Here is a 9,996-nt window from a genome sequence, read left to right on the forward strand (position 1 = left end):
GTGCACACCTTGGGGACCACAGGTGTCTCCACGACAGGTCTTAGAAAGGACTCGGGCCTGTGGTGGGTGATTTTCAGGGGGATTCAAGGAAGGGGGGTCTGCTCTGGCTTGGGGGCTATCAGGAAGCGGCTGGGGGTTTTTGATCACAAGGCAGATAATGGAAAGGAAGGCTGGAGGGCCTGGGGTGCCGAGCTGAGGAGCTCGGGGCAGTGGGGGTCCCTGGGGGCTTCCGGCTGATCAGAGCTGGGAGATCTCGGAGGGCATCAGAAACCCACTTCCCTCTGGGACGGAGACCCAGGCCTGGGACCTCCTGAAACCCAGGAGCCCAGACCCCTCAGCCGTTTGGGTTCTGGGAGTTGGAAGGAAGAGAAACACACTCTCAGAGCCTGTTTCCATCCAGCTGCCCGGGCCCTGCCCTCCACCTCGGCCACTCAGCTCGTGGCGCCTGCCTAAGCTCAGGGCCTGGCGGTGCAGTGGTGAGCTGGACAGGTCGCTACCCTTCCTGAGGCCCCGGCCAAGCCTCTGTGTGGCTCCTTCACACTTAATTCCTACATCTTTTTATTTATTTCATTTTAAGTGTATTTTTCGAGGTTGAAAACACTGTCTAGTGTAGACCATAGTTAATTGGTCCAACTAGTGTGGTTCCTAGCCCAGCTGGGATCTCCTGTTCTAGAAATTCAAGGGCGGAGGATGGCTAGGCCCGGGCCTGTCCTGAGCGTGGCCATGCTGGGGGCCCAGGGTGTTTTCCAACTTTAACTCCCCCTGCTCCAGCCCCATCCCCCCATGTACCCGGGGCCCAGACTCACATCCTCCCTCCCCCCCTCCCCCCACCCCTTTCTTTCCCTTCGTATAAAAAACAGAAGTGGTTGGAACAGAATGAAATCACACGTCTTTGGCACCAGGCACTGTTTATGACACCCAGAGTCTCATTCTCGCCATCCCCACGAGGGCAGGGGACATTTGCTCCATTTTACAGATGAGAACACTGAGGCTGGGGTTGAGGGCTCAGTGCTCAGGGCTGTCTTTCCACGCCTCGCTGCATCCTGAAAAGAGCTCATGCTTCATCCGAGTCTGAACTAGGACAACTGGGGCACCTCTTTCACCCCAGAACCTCCAGCACCCCATTTTGCCCTTTTAGGGGGCATTTGGGGGAAATTGTCTCGTCCCCTCCAAAGTCCCCCTGGAGGCAGCAGGAGGCAAGGGATGGTCGGGGCTGCCACGGGGGCCGGAGGGAAGCAGCCTAACTCCATGTGTCCGGCAGCCGTTCCCTCCAATTAGCAGGAATGGGCAGGCGCTGCCCACAAGAGCCCCTGGTGATTAGAAGGTCACTGTGGAGTTCCCTCTCTTAATTACATTTGGATGATGGCTGCAGCCGCGAAAGAGCCAGGGAGTGACCCTCTGCCCCTGGGGAAGTGCATCCATGTAGAAGAAAAAGAGAGAGGTCCACGGCCTCGAATCTGGGGGCATTGCACCATCTTTGCTGCCTTGTGCCTAGCTGTCCCACCCGGGGTGGGCATGCATCCGGGTGCTTCAGGGCTACTTGAGGTATGAACCTCATGGTTGTGCCTGCGGGTGCCCTGGTTGGGCACCTCTTGGTGGCTGACCTGTCTTTCCAGGTCCTGTTTGCAGACTGGGATCTGAGCCCCGAGCTGCAGGAACCCAAGGGGCAAAACTTATTGGAACAAGCCATGGGTTGCTGTGGACACCTTGATGCATGAACCAGGCTCGCAGGATCCTGTAATCACATGGATCCCTGTTCAGAACCCAGCATGTGCTGGGTGCTTCCTGTGCACTGACACTTGTCTTTCCAAAAGCTGGCATTGTTGTTGATGCCCAAGGTCACCCAGCTTGTGGTTGATGAGCACCAGAGTCAAGTCCACGTTTGTGTGGCCCCGAAGCCTGTGTTCTTCTCTTGATGCACTGCACAGTCAGTCAGGGCTCCCAAGAGCCCTGTCCTTGGGAGCGGAGAGTCCTGTTTAATTCCCATGCCCGCCATTTGCTGGCTTTGAGACCTTGGGCAAAGAAGCACCCTCCTCTGAGGGCCGTGCTATGACCCCTAATAGGATACATGCCAGAATCTGATCGTGGGGGTATATGTGAGAGAGCACACGTAAACATGCTTTAGAAACTGCTCTGCAAGTGCTGGTGTGTATGAGGAAGCAATCCAGGACTCACAGCTCTGATTCACAGGTCTGATCTTGGAGCCCAGAGGGACCACAAGAGATGATGTAGGGCCCCGGAAATTCAATCCAACAGGATGGGCAGGGCTAGACTAACACCAGGGCTTCAAACTCCAAACTTGACTCTCTCCACTCCTCTGGTGTTAGTGTGCCCTGAGGAGCCAGCACCTCTGCTGGGAGGCTTCCAACCATCCATCCATCCATCATCCAACCATCCATCCATCCATCCATCCATCCATCCATCCATCCATCCAACCATCCATCCAATATCCATCTACCATCTATCATTCATGCATTATCCATTCATTCATCCATCCACCTATTCGTCCATCCATCCATCCATCCATCTATCCATCCATCTAATATCCATCCATCCATCATCCACCCACCCATCCATCCATCCATCCAGCCATCCATCATATACCCACCCATCCATCCAGCCATCCAATATCCATCTACCATCTATCATTCATGCATTATCCATTCATTCATCCATCCACCTATTCGTCCATCCATCCATCCATCCATCCATCTAATATCCAACCATCTATCCATCCATCCATCCACCTATTCGTCCGTCCATCCATCCATCCATCCATCCATCATCCATCCATCTACTTATCCATTCCTCAAGCACTAATCAAGCAGTTATTTTGTGCCAAGAGACAAGGCAGCCAGCACAACCAGACTGGGCCCTGCTTAGAATCTAGTGGGTGAGAGGCATCTCTTGGGCCATCATATAAATACAACTGTAATATTCACTTTGGCAAGTTTCAACAGGATAAAGGCTCAGATGGCCTGGTGGGTGTCCTGGCTCCTGGGACTTTGAGCAAGTTACAAGCTTCTCTGTGCTTCAGTTTCCTCACCTGTAAACGCAAAATAACTATAGTGCTGACCTTATATGTCTATTATGAGGTGCTGGTGCCTTTGTGAGCATGATGTTCTTGGAAGAATGTCTAAGTGTTTTTCTACTACTGCAACTATTATCATCACTGCCATTTTTTTTTTTCCCTTGTGCCCTTTTTTTTTTTTTTTAAAATTTATTTATTTATTTATGGCTGTGTTGGGTCTTTGTTTCTGTGCGAGGGCTTTCTCTAGTTGCGGCAAGCGGGGGCCACTCTTCATCGCAGTGCGCGGGCCTCTCACTATCGCGACCTCTCTTGTTGTGGAGCACAGGCTCCAGACGCGCAGGCTCAGTAATTGTGGCTCATGGGCTCAGTTGCTCCGCGGCATGTGGAATCTTCCCAGACCAGGGCTCGAACCCGTGTCCCCTGCATTGGCAGGCAGACTCTCAACCACTGCGCCACCAGGGAAGCCCCATCACTGCCATTTTTGCTACGGGCACTGTGAAGGATGGCTTGGAGATGTGAGGTCGAGGAACAGGAGGGGCTCTCGTTTCCTACTGATATGGGTAGGGTAGGAAGCATGCTTGCTCCTAAGATCTCCCAAACTCACCTATGTGAGTCCCTGGGGGCCTTGGTGAAGTTAGGTAGAGGTGACATGATAGGGCAAGGATGGGACCTCAGGGAGGGGGCCTAGGAGAGGTGACCCCTTCACATGGCTCTTCATGTGCCAGACGTCATTTCATGTAATCACTCCCAACCTTCTGGAAGGTTCTAGTGCTATTCCCATTTTAAGATATAGAGACTGAGGCTCAGAGAGGTTAAGTAACCTGCCCAAGGACACAGCTAGTAGCCAAGACTCCCACCTGAACCACACGCTTTGCTGCTGGGCTCAATGTTTTCCGTGCTTATGCGTGTCCTGGGGCTGCCCAAACAAAGGACCCAAAACTGGGGGGCTGAAAGCAACAGGAGTTTATCGTCTCCCAGTTCTGGAGGACAGAAGTCCAAAATCAAGGTGTCGGCAGGGCTGCACTCCCTCCAGAGGCTTTGGGGGAGGGTCCTTCCTGCCTCTTCCAGCTTGCGGTGGCCCAGGTGTCCCTGGCTTGTGGTCGCACCCCTCCAGTCTCTGTTCCAACTTCATGTGGCTTCTCTGTCTCCGTGTCTCTTATAAGGTCACTTGCCATCGGATTTAAGACCTACCCGGTTAATCTAGGATGATCTTCTCATCTCAAGATTGTTAACTTAATTACATCTGCAAAGACCTTTTCCCCAAACAAGGTCACGTTCACAGGTTCTGGGGGTAAGGACATGGACATACCTTTTGAGAACCCCCATTCAATCCACTACATTTGGGAACAGGTGAGACATGTTCCCTATCCCAGGAAAAGCCTGCCGGAGGCTCTCTTATCCATGCTGGGAGGCTTAGGGTCCCCGGGGCCCTGCTGGGGAGATGGACGACCTCTTGCTATGAGCACACGGCCCCAACTTGGTTATTTTAGCCCCTCCAAGAGTTGCTCCTGCGTGGCCTCCCATCCTGCCTGCTTCCAGAGGGCAGGACACTCGTCTCTGTCATTTCTGTGGGCTCGTACCCCATGCTCGGCCTGGCACACAGTCGGGGCAATCAACAGTCGGGCCCATGGCTAGGCGGCGGCTGCTGGCGTGGGACTCCATCGATGCGCCACGGCTTCGGTAGGGACTGCTCCTGTCGACGGGTCTGAGCCTCGCCAGACCCTCCCCCAGGAGACCGCTGCAGTCGGCCAGCCCGTGCTCCTTGGTAACCACGTGTGACCAAAAGGCAGTGATGAAAAATGCCAATATGTCAGAGGAGATGCAACAGGACTCGGGGGAGTGTGGAGTACTCAGGAACTGGAGAAATATGCTATAGGGAAGGACGTTGCTGCCCATATCAAGAAGGAGTTTGACAAGAAGTACAACCCCACCTGGCACTGCATCGTGGGGAGGAACTTTGGTAGTTATGTGACACATGAAACCAAACACTTCATCTACTTCTACCTGAGCCAAGTGGCCATTCTGCTGTTGAAATCTGGTTAAAAGCACGGACGGTACCACACACCCAGTGATCTATCCAAAAACAAGGACTGCAGCCTAGATTCCAAACACCAGAGACTGAAATCTTCAGCCTTGCCTAAGGGAACACCTCGATCTTTATTGTGTTGTTTTGTACAGGGCATTCTCTGTACTAGTTTGTTGTGGTTATAAAGCAATTAGCAAAACAAAACAGAAAACGAAAACAAAAACAAAACAGACAAAAAAAGTCGGGCCCCGGAAGGGAGGGACAGGGTCGATGCCAGAGTCTGGCGTCCACTCCGCCGTTGTGTGGAGGCCCCAGCAGGCCGCTCTGGGGACCCTGAGCCTCGCGCAGGTCCTGGCTGCCCCGTGGCCGGAGCCGAGCCGCTCAGCCTGGTCCATTAGCTCTTTTTACGTCGTGTCCTCTCCGTGGCATTGCCAGGGATGGCTGAGCAAACACTGGGCCAGGAGAACACTCTCAGGCCTGGAAATTCCAAAAGCATTTCTTTCACGTGTCATAGTTGATTGGCAGTCGCTGCCGCTGATGGTTTCAGGGGGAAAAGAATGTAATTTGGAGCAGGGAAATAGCTATCGATTGAGCAAGAAGTTACTACCGCTGGGCTGTCTCTGCTTCCTCGGCTCCAATTTCCCTGCTGCCATCTGAACATTCCTGAGAGCTTTCCCACTTACCAGATGTGGTCACAGCTGTGCGGTCAACAGACCCTGCTTCCCAGGCCAGGACACCAAGGCCTGGTGGGCTCTCTGCACTTGCTTGGGGGTCCTGTAGGTTCTATCCCGGCGCCCACCTCTCCGATCCTCCTGAACTGTCAGGGGACGGGGGACCGCCCCACGCCCAGAGGCCTCGGCACCCAGGCAGCGCCCTGAGGTTTGACGCGAGTAACTGGAAAGGCTGAATGCACATCTGTATCTGGACCTGATGGACATCACACTGTCGAATGAAACACCCAGAGAGTGGGAGCACGGATGCGGGTCTACGCCTCAACGTCTGCAAACCTGCAAGGGGGCCCAGGGAGGGAGTGGCACCGAAGCTGCAGAAGGTTCGAGCTGGGTAGGGGTCTGGAGAGACTTTTCGTTTCTGCTCAGCTGGGTGGCTTGGATTCCCCCCCAGTGAGTTCCGATATCTTCATAGAGAGAAAAAACAGTGCTTTTATGAACGTAGCGTTCTTGCCCCGTGAGGGGCTGTGTCGAGGGCCGTGCCACCTTCAACCAGGTGAGCACGGCCGTGGGTGCCTGGCCGGGCTGTGATTAGGGGGAGGCGGTAGGGGGCTGGATGAACGGAGGGTCCTGCCGGAGGACAGGGGAAGGAAGGGGATCCAGGCCCTCCCCCATCACCCGCTGCCCCGCCTCAGCTCCCTCTGGAAAGGGACCCAGGCAGTGCCCTGAGGTTTGACATCCGCGATTGGAAAGGAAGCCAGAGAAGTGAGTCACTAAAGCCCACTAGGACCTGTGGGCACGGCAGCCACAAGCCAGGAGGGCGGCCAGCAGGGAGGACCCAGACTCAGGGAACCAGGAGGGCTCGTCTCTGGCCCTGTGGCAGACAGGGGCCCTGGGGGCCTCGCCTTGACCCCAGCCCTCTCTGGGGGCTGCCTCTGCCCCGACTGTGCTCTGCATCCCCCCAGCTTCCCTCTTCCGGTCCCAGCTGCCGTCAGTACGTGCTCACAGCCGCCACCTTCCGCCCTTGGCCACCTGGACCCTCCTGGTCCGAGGTTGCCGCCCCCTTGGGGGCCTGTGCCAGTGATGACCTGATGCAGGGCGTGTGGAGGCTTGTCCCCCTCACCTCAGTTCAGGCAACTCTGAGGTGGTGGCCTAGCCCCCGAGACCACCCCACCCCCACCCCACCCCCACCCCGTGTGACCCGCGGGGTCTCGGCTGCTGCACCTTCACTGCAGGCCCGCCTTGTTCTCTGCCCGCCTGCTGTCCTCAGCTCCTTACAGGGGGGCCTCCAGGGCCCACGCTCCTGCAGCCTGTTTCCTGGGAAGCACAGCTGGGACAGGCCCTCCCCGGGTGGGCAGGCTCTACTTTTCCTCTCCTCCCCAAGGGCACAGGCCCAGCCCGGGTTCCTGGCCCTGCCTGTCATGCAGGAGCTTCTGGAGACCCCAGGCTGCCCTAGGCCATGACCACCGGGACGCTGCCCGCCTGCTCTGTCGGTCTTCCAGATGGAGCCTCTTCCCTGCCTCCCCACGGGGATGGAGCTGCCAGGCCCCCGGCCCAGTCTGGAGGCCTGCGGGTGCTTGGTGGGCCGCCCGACCCTGGCAACCCAGACCCTCTGCAGCGAGCCTGGGGCACAGCTTCCCCACTCAGGGAGACTTAAGTCTGGGCCCAACTAGTAATCTAGTTGGGCAACGACCTTCCTGAGCCTTGGTCCCTCATCTGTAAGGGTGGGTACCCGGCTGGTGTGAGGGGTAAGCGAAACAGCCCATTAGAGCAGTTAGTACGTGCTCACTTAACGCCATGGGCCGGATCGGATGGTGCTGTCCCTCTGCAACAGCCCTGCCACTGTCCCGATGGAACCTCTAGCCTTATCACCCGAGGCTGGTGTCCGGGGTGGTCCTGTCTCACAGCCTCCTGCACCTGGGCAGGGCCGTGGAGGGGCGGTGGGCCCGGGGCTGCGCTGGGGGGGCCCTGCCCCACGTCAGGCGGGCGCTGGGTGTTGCTGTGCCCGCTCCCAGCGCTCCTCTCCTCGGGACAGAGCAGACAGCGTTGTCAACCCCGCTCAGGCCCAGGCTACCCAAACCCAGCCGAGCGTGCGCGGAACAGGGAGCAGTTCCTCCCAGCAGCTGGCGGGGCCCCAGGCTGGCATCTCCTGGGTCGAGTGATGCTGATGAACAGGAAATGATGCACAGGCAAAGGGAGCAGGCAAAGTGCCGACCTGCTGGCCCGGCGCCCGAGCTCGTCATCCAGGCCTGGTCCCTGGGACGCGAGGACGTGGAGCTGGCTTCCTGCACCCACAGCTGTCTTCCTTCAGGGGCTTCCTTGGGGCCTCTGGGGCTCAGCATGGGAGCCAGGATTCCAGGTGGGGTTTATCATATATCTTAGACCCGACGGAGGCCCAGAGAGGCAGGTCTCGCCCAGGTGCCCAGGTCCTCAGCTCCAAGAGCCCTCTCTGCTGGGGAGGCCGCTCTGCTCTGCTTCCCCAAAAGACTCTCCATTTGCTCAGACCAGACCATCCTTCTCTTTACTTGCCTTGACTTGCCCTCCCTCTGGCCATCTCCAAAAAAGACCCCGTACCAGTTTATTGCACCAGTAACGCAGGTCAAAATGGAAAAGCCAGACGATCCTGAGAATTGAAAGAAGGAGGGGAAAAAATCCTCCCAAACCCCTTATCTGGAAGTAGCCCCTGTGTATAATTCAGCGACCGCTCTCCCACGTACGTGAGGCATATCATTTTACAGTATCCACATTTGCTGTTTGTTACCTGTTAATTTCACTCAACAGTTTATCGTGAACCCACATCTATGTCAATAGATGCGTTTCTACCACATTGTGTTAAGTTGCTATTTGTGCAGTGTTCTAGTGAATGCATGCACCGTAATTTATTCAAAGCCCTCTCACTTGACACTTAAATGTCTTTTTTAAAGTATGAAAACATTTATGTGTACGTCCTTAATTATTTCCTTAGGAAAAAATTCCTAGAAGTGGAATTGCTAGGTAAGAGGGTATATGTGTATATACATTTCTTTTTTCAGAATAAATACGTTATTACTGAATAGTGATTTTTTTTTTTTTTTAGAAAGCTGCGTTTTTTTAATAGCTACTTTATTTATTTATTTTTATTTATTTATTTATTTTTGGCTGTGTTGGGTCTTCGGTTCGTGCGAGGGCTTTCTCCAGTTGCGGCAAGCGGGGGCCACTCTTCATCGCGGTGCGGGGACCGCTCTTCATCGCGGTGCGCGGGCCTTTCACTATCGCGGCCCCTCCTGTTGCGGGGCACAGGCTCCAGACGCGCAGGCTCAGTAGTTGTGGCTCACGGGCCCAGCCACTCCGTGGCATGTGGGATCTTCCCAGACCAGGGCTCGAACCCGTGTCCCCTGCATTAGCAGGCAGATTCTCAACCACTGCGCCACCAGGGAAGCCCCTGAATAGTGATTTTTTTTTTAAAAAAAAGCAGGTTTATTGAGATATAATTCATGTGCCATACAATTCAGTGATTTTTAGTGTATTCACAGAGTTGTGCAAGCACCACGATCAATTGGAGAACATTTCGTTGCCCCTAAGGAGCCCCCGTCCCCACCAGCACTCCCTTCCATTGCCTGCCCCAGCCCCCGGCTGCCACTAATCTGCTTTCTGTCTTGATGGAGTTGCCTCTTCTACACGTGGAATCACAATACGTGGGGGAGAGTGCCTGGGTCCCTCCACCAGCACCCCCCTGTTCTTGAGGTCACCCACACTGTAGATGGATCGGAACTTCACTCTTTGGTGTTGCTTGGTAATTAATACCCACTGGAGGCGGCATGTATGTTATCTGGCTTTTCATAAGCACCGGGCATGGCACTCCCCAAGGGCAGCATCCGTTCCGACCCCCAGCAGGAGTTGGGAGTTTCCAGGTCTCAGGGAGGATTCTGGGACTCTGTCCTTGTCCCCATGCCTGGTTGGGGGCGTCTGCCCTGGGGTCTTGGCCGGAGGGCAGATCGCAGACGCTGTCACAGCTGGGGTCAGCCGGAGCCCCGGGGAGGCAGTAACGATCTTCAGGCTGTCACAACAGTCTTTAAAATGTCTTCAAACCAGAGGAATTTTAATTTACCTTAATTAAAAAATGGCATAGAGCAGCTTTTTTTTTTTTTTTTTTTGGTGTTAGAAAAATTGATGTCAATCTCACATCCAACACACAATAGAAGGTTGGATACTTTTTATTATTTATTTATTTTAAAAAATTTATTTGTTTATTTATTTATTTATTTTTGGCTGCGTTGGGTCTTCGTTGCTGC

General features: G+C 54.9%; 1 pseudogene; it reads left to right on the forward strand.

The window, feature by feature from the left end:
- The first annotated feature begins 4,658 nt into the window (after positions 1-4,658).
- LOC132368118 (dynein light chain 1, cytoplasmic-like) lies at positions 4,659-5,074 on the forward strand (annotated as a pseudogene).
- The last annotated feature ends 4,922 nt before the right edge of the window (positions 5,075-9,996 follow it).

Source organism: Balaenoptera ricei, chromosome 6 (genome assembly GCF_028023285.1).
Source record: "Balaenoptera ricei isolate mBalRic1 chromosome 6, mBalRic1.hap2, whole genome shotgun sequence".
NCBI lineage: Eukaryota > Metazoa > Chordata > Mammalia > Artiodactyla > Balaenopteridae > Balaenoptera > Balaenoptera ricei.